The following is a 6,784-nucleotide window of genomic DNA, read 5'->3' on the forward strand; positions in this document are numbered from 1 at the left end:
AATCAGTTACCGCCCACGCGGCAGACAAGTAGGCAGGCTCGCTTTCTCTATGTCTTCACTGGCCAAAGCAAAGACAATAGAGCTGCTCACCTCGCTTCTGCACTGAACGGACAGCTAAAATGTTCCTTGCAAAGTTTGCAGGCATCCGAGTACCAAGATGAAAATCAACTCGAAAGAGTATATGACAAACTGCAGGCACGCCGAGACTCGAACTCAGGATCGCCTGTTTACAAGACAGAGGCTTAAGAGGCAATCGTTAGTTTAGAGGTGGGTCTTTAAGAACAGTCGAAATATTTTCTTTTTGAATTTGATCTGCTGGCACAAATAGCTGCAGGAAGGAAATTGACTCTAAGGTTTAAAGTAAAGACAAGGGTGGGATTCGAACAAGCGTGCATAGCAAGATTGCAGTTCAAGCTTTAACCACTCGCCAACGTGTCACGTGAGCAAAAGCCGATCCTTCTGGTCATTCCTCCTAAATTTAAATTCACTGGTCTGGTAACGCATCATGCCAGTTCTATATTTAGGACGGACACTTCATCTAAACTCATATCGTCATCAATTGATCTCTTTCATCGCTGCCTTGCTACAGAGCAATCTGTTACAGTCCTACAGAGCAATCTGTTACCGCACACGACGGAGGCAGGCTTTCGCTTTCCCCTATGTCTTTCACTGGCCAAAGCAAAGACAATAAAAGCTGAGAGCTGCGCTCCACCTCCACCTTCTGCACTGAAACGGACAAAGCTAACATGTTCTTTGCAAAGTTTCCAGGAACATCGAGTGCCAAATTGACACATCAACTCGAAAGAGTATGACTAACTGCAGGCACCGCTGAGACTCGAACTCAGGATCTCCTGTTTACTAGACAGGCGCTTTAACCATCTAAGCCACGGCGCCAGATGTCGAAAAAGACTCTAGCTTTGTCACCTGATACGCCTAAAGACAGTTAACATGCAACAAATGTCCAACTCTTGGTAATTCAATAACAAAAGAAAAAAAAATGATAGGTAGACGCATTTTCAACAAGTGCACCTCCCGATCAGGGCTTTTGGAAGATGGAAGTTTGCCTTATGTTGTTTTGAATTATCTCAAGGAAGCCCTCCGATGAAGAGAAACGTTCATCTATTCCCTGAAAAGCAAGAGCGACACGGACCGACAAAAGCAGTCATCTTCTTCAAATGCACCTTAAAATCTTTCATCACAGGTTTTCCATTCTCTTTTGTCGAATTCGATTAAGGACTTCAAAATATAGATGAAACGTAAAACAGGCAAGTATGAGGCAAGGTTTGTGCACAGTCTAATTTCAAGTTCACTTTGCCACGGTTTCAGCGTTACGGAAAAGAAACGGCCCGGGGGGGATCCCTTTTTTTTTAAACCAAAAGGGAGTTTGGGGGCCTTTAAAAATTTTAAAAAACCCCTTTTTTTTTTGGGGGAAAAAAGTTTTTTTGCCCCCCGGGGGGGGGGTTTGGGGGGGGCCCCCCCAAAAAAGGGGGCCCCCTTTTTTTCCCCTGGGCCCAAAAAAAGGGGGAAAAAAACCCCCGGGGGCCCCCCCCCCTTTAAAAAAGGGGGAAAAAACCCTTTTTTTTTCCCCCCAAATTAAAAACCAAATTTTAAACCCCCTTCCCCCAACTTTCCCCCTTTAAAACCCCCCTTTAACCCCAAGGGGGCCCTTTCCCCCTTTTTTTTTTAAAAGGGAAAAAAAATGCCCCAAACCCCCTTTTAAAAAAAAAAAAAAAAAATTTGGGGTTTTCCAAAAAAAACCCCCAAAAAGGGGGGGTTTTTAAAGGGGGGTTTTTTTTTTTTTCTAAAACCCCCCCAAAAAAAAAAAAATTCCAAAAAAAAGGGGGTTTTTCCCGGAAAAAAAATTTTTTTTTAAAAAAAAACCCCTTTTTTTTTTCCAAAAAAAAAATTTTTAAAAATTTTAAAAAAAAACCCCCCAAAACCCCGAAGGGGGGGTTTTTAAAAAAAACCCCCCCCCCGGGGAAAATTTTTTTCCCCAAAAAAAAAAAAAAGGGGAAAAAAAATTCCCTTTTTTTTTCCCCCCTTTTTTTTGGGGGTTTTTTTCCCTTTTTTTTGGGGGAAAAAAAAAAAATTTTAAAAATTTTTTGGAAAAAAAAATTTTTTTTAATTTTAAATTTAAAAAATTTTTTTTTGGCCCAAAAAAAACCCAAAAAAAAAGGGGGGGGGGTTTTTTTTAAAAATTTTAAAAATTTTTTTTTAAAGGTTTCCAACCCCAAAAAAACCCCCCCCCCCCGGGGGGGGGCCCCCCCCCAAAAAAAAAACCCCCAAAAAAGGGGGGCCGGGGGAAAAATTTTTTTTTTTTTAAAAAAGCTTTTGGTTTTTTTTTAAATTTTTTAATTAAAACCCCCGGGAAAAAAATTTTTTTTCCCCCCAAAAAAAAACCCCCCAACCCGGGGGGGGGCCCCCTTTTTCCCCGGGGGAAGGGGGGGGCCAAAAAAATTTTTTTTCCCCCCCTTTTAAAAAAGGGGAAAAAAAAACCTTTCCTTTTTTGGGGGACCCGGGGGGGAAAAAAAAATTGGGTTTTTCCCAAAACCCCCCAAAAAAAAACCCTTTTAAAAGGGGGTTTTTTAAAAAAAAGGGGGAAAAAAAAGAAATTTTGGAAAACCCCCTTTTTTTTTTTTTGAAAGAACAAAAATTTAAAAAAACCCGGGAAAAAAAAAAAGGGGATTGAAAAAACCCCCCCCCTGAATTCCCCCCAAAAAAAGGGCCCGGGGAACAAAAAAAGGGGGGGGTTTTTTTAAAAAAAAAATTTTTTTTTTTTTTTTGGGGGGAAAAAGGGGGGGAAAAAAATTTTTTAAAAGGGGGGCCCCAAAAGGGAATTTTAAAAAAATTTTTTTAAAAAAAAAAACCCCCCGGGGGGGGGGCCCCCCTTTTTCCCCCCCAAAAAAAAATTTGGGGCCCCCCCCCCCCCAAAAAAACCCAAATTTTTTTTCCCTTTTGAAATTTTTTCCCCCCCTTTGAAATTGGAAATTTAAAACCCCTTTTTTCAGGGTCCCGGGTTTTTTGGGGGGCCCCCCCCCCCCAAAAAAAAAAAATGGAAAAAAGGGGGGCCCCCCCCCCCCGGAAAAAAAAAAAAAACCCCCCCCAAAATTAAAAAAAAAAAGGGAAAAATTTTTTCCCCCCCCCCAAAAAAGGGGGTTTCCAAAGGGGTTTAAAAACCCCCCCGGGCCCCAAAAAAAAAATTACTTTTCCCAAAAAAAAAAAGGGGAAAAAAAAATTCCCTTTTTTGGAATTAAAACCAAAAAAATTTTTTTTTTTCAAAAACCCCCCCCCGGGGGGGGGTTTTTTTTTTTTGTTTAATTTTTAAAAACCCCCAAAAAAATTTTTTTAAAAAAAAAAACCCCGGGGGAAAAAAAATTTTTTCAAAACAATTTTTTTCCCCCCCTTTTTTTTCCCCCCCTTTTTTAAAAAAAAAATTTTAAAACCCCCAAAAAAAAGGGGTTTTGGGGCCCCTTTTTTTTAAAAAAAAAGGTTTTTTTTTTTAAAAAAAAAAAAGAAAAAAGGGTTTTTTTAAAAAAATTTTTTTTGGGGTTTTTTAAAAAAATAAAAAAAAACCCTTTTCCCAAAACCCCCCAAAAAAAATTGGGGGGGCCCCAAAAAAAGAAAAAAAAACCCCCCCCCCTTTTTTAAAAAACCCCCCCGGGAAACCCTTTTTTTTTTTGGGGGGGGGGGGGGAAAAAAATTTTTTTTTTTTTCTTGGGTTTTTTTCCCCAAGGAACCGGGTTTTTTTTTTTAAAAAAAACAAATTTTCCCCCCCCCCTTGGGGAAATTGGGAAAAAACCCCCAACCCGGGGGGTTTCCCCGGGGGGCCCCCCCCGGGGGAAAAATTTTTTTTTAATTTGGGGGGTTGACCCGGAAAAAAAAAAAAAACCCCCCCAAAATTTTTTTGCCTTTTAAAAAAAGGGCCCAAGGGGGGGGAAAAAAAAGGGGGGGTTTTTGGAAAAAAAAATAAATTTTTTTTTGGGGGGGTTTTAAAAAAAAAAAAATTTTTTTTTTTCAAGGGGGGAAAAAAAAGGGAAAAAAAAAAATTTTTTGGAAAAAGGGGGAACCCCCGGGGGGTTTTCCCTTTCCCCCTTTTTTTTTTTAAATTTGGGGTTTTTTTAAAAAAAAAAGTTTAAATTTTTTTTCCCTTTTTTTTTTTAAAAACCGGGGGAAAAAACCCCCCAAAAAAAAAGGGGGGGGAAAAATTTTTAAAAAAAAATTTTTTAACTTTTCCCCCCCCCCCCCGGGGGGAAAAAAATTTTGGGGGCCCCCCCTTTTTAAACCCAAAAAAAAAATTTTTGCCTTTAAAACCCGGGGAAAAAAAAATTTAAAAATTGGCCCCTTTTTTTGGGGGAACCGGGAAACTTTTTTTCCCCCCCCTTTTTTTAAAAACCCCGGGGGGGTTTTGGTTTTTTTTTTTGGGGAAAAAAAAACCCCTCCCCAAAAAAATTTAAAAAAAAAAAAAAAATTTTGGGGAAAAAAAAAAAAAAAAATTTTTAAAAAAAATTTTTTTTAATTTTTTTAAAAAAACCCCCCCCCGGGGAAAAATTTTTCCCCAAAAAGAAAAAAACCCCCCCAAAAAAAAACCCCCCCCAAAAAAAAAAAAATTCCCCTTTTTTTCTTTTTAAAAAAAAAAAATTAAAAATTTTAAAAAACCCTTAAAAAATTTGGGGGGAAAAATTTTTTTTTTTAATTAATTTTTTTGAAAAAAATCCCCCCGGGGGGGGGGAAATTAAAAAAATTTTCCCCTTTTAAAACAATTAAAATTTTTTTGGGTTTTCCCCCCCCTTTTTTTTTTTTTAAATTTAAAAAAGTTTAAAAAAACTTTTAAAAAAAAATTTTTTTCAAATTTTTTTAAAATTTGGAAAAAAAAGGGAAAAGGGGGGGGGAAAAAAAAAAAATTTTCCCTTTTTGGGGGGGGAAAGGGTTAAGGGGAAAAAAAAAAATTTGGCAAAATTTTTTTTTTCGGGAAAAAATTTTAAAAGGGTTTTAAAACCCCCAAAAAAAAAACCCCTTTTTGGGGCCCCGGGGCCCCCCCAAAAAAAAAAAATTTTTTTGGGGGGGGAAAACCCCTTTTTTTTTTTTTTTAAAAAAAAAAAACCCCAAAAATTTTTTTCCCCGGGGGGCCCCCAAAAGGGGAAAAGGGGGGTTTTTTTTTTAAAACCCCCCAAAAAAAAAGGGGGGTTTTCCCCCCCTTTTCCCCCAAAAAAAAAATTTTTAAAAACCCCTTTTAAACCAAAAAAAAAAAGGGGAAAAAAATTTTTTTCCCCCCAGGGCCCCCAAAAAAGCCCCCCAAAAAAAAACCCCGGTTTTTTTTCCTTTAAAAAAAAAAAAATTTTTTTTACCCCTTCAAAAGGGAAAAAAAATTTCCCAAATTTTAAAAAAAAAAAAAAAAAAAACCCCAAAAAAAATTAAAACCCCCCCCCCCGGGGTTTAAAAAATTTTTTTTTAAAAAAATTTTTTTTGGGGTTTTTTTCCCCCCCTTTTAAAAAATTTTTTTGGGTTTTTCCCCAAAAACTTTTTTTAAATTTTTAAAAAGAAAGGGGGGGTTTTAACCCCCCTTTTTAAAAAAAAAAGGGCCCCCCCCCCAAATTTTTTTGGGGAAAAAAAATTTTCCCCCCCCCCTTTTTGGGGGGGGGCCCCTTTTTAAAAACCCTCCCTTAAAAAAAAAATTTTCCCCCCGCTGGCCCCCCAAAAAATTTTGGGGAAATTTTTTAAAAAAGGGGGGGCCGGCCCCCTTTTTCCCCAAAAAAAAAAAAGGGGGAAACCCCCCCCCCCCTTTTTTTCCAAAAAAAGTTTTTTTAAAAAAAAAAAATTTTTTAAATTTTTTTGGGGGAAACTCAAACCCTTTTGGAAAAAAAGGGGTTAAAAAAGGGGGGGGCCGGGGAAAAAAAAACCTTTTTTTTAAAAAAAAAAAACCCTTTTTTGGGTTCTTGTTTCATTGCGCCTTCGAGCAATCAGTTACAGTCACGACGGCAGACAAGTAGGCGGGTTTTCGCTTTCCTCTATGTCTTTCACTGGCCAAAGCAAAGACAATAAAAGCTGAGCTGCGCTCCACCTCCGTTCTGCACTGAACGGACAAAGCTAAAATTTCCCGAAAGTTTGCAGGAAATCCGGTACCAAGATGAAAATCAACTCGAAAGATGATGACAAACTGCAGGCACCGCCGAGACTCGAACTCAGGATAGCCTGTTTACAAGACAGGTGTTTTAAAGAGGCAATCGTGGAGTTTAGAGGAGGTGGGTCTTTTACAGAAAGCATCGTCGAAATATTTTCTTTTTGAATTTGATCTGCGGGCCCAAATAGCTGCAGAAGGAAAATTGACTCTAAGGTTTAAAGTAAAGACAAGGGTGGGATTCAGACCCAAGCGTGCATAGCACAAAAGGATTGCAGTTAAAGCGTAACCACTCGGCCAACGTGTCACGTGAGCAAAAAGCCGACCCTTTCGGTCATTCCTCCTAAATTCAAATTCACTGGTCTGAAAACGCATCTGCCAGTTCTATATTTAAATCGGACACTTCATCTAAACTCATATCTCATCAATTGATCTCTTTCGCGCTGCCTTGCTCAGAGCAATCTGTTACACGTCACTCAGCAATCTGTTCCGCAATCGGCAGGCAGGCTTCGCTTTCCCCTATGTCTTTCACTGGCCAAAGCAAAGACAATAAAGCGAGAGCTGCGCTCCACCTCCACCTTCTGCACTAGAAGCGGACAAAGCAACATGTTCTTTGCAGAGTCGGAACATGAACAAATTGAACATCAACTCGAAGAGTAGACTAACTGC

At 38.5% G+C, this 6,784-nt stretch overlaps 1 non-coding gene across 1 annotated transcript; it reads right to left on the reverse strand.

Annotated features, from left to right (window-relative positions):
- Window positions 1–820: 820 nt before the first annotated feature.
- On the reverse strand, window positions 821–894 carry trnat-agu. Its single transcript has one exon. It is a non-coding gene; the product is annotated as a tRNA-Thr (tRNA).
- Window positions 895–6,784: the final 5,890 nt, after the last annotated feature.

This window comes from Polypterus senegalus, unplaced genomic scaffold (assembly GCF_016835505.1).
Source record: "Polypterus senegalus isolate Bchr_013 unplaced genomic scaffold, ASM1683550v1 scaffold_8945, whole genome shotgun sequence".
NCBI classification, from domain to species: domain Eukaryota; kingdom Metazoa; phylum Chordata; class Cladistia; order Polypteriformes; family Polypteridae; genus Polypterus; species Polypterus senegalus.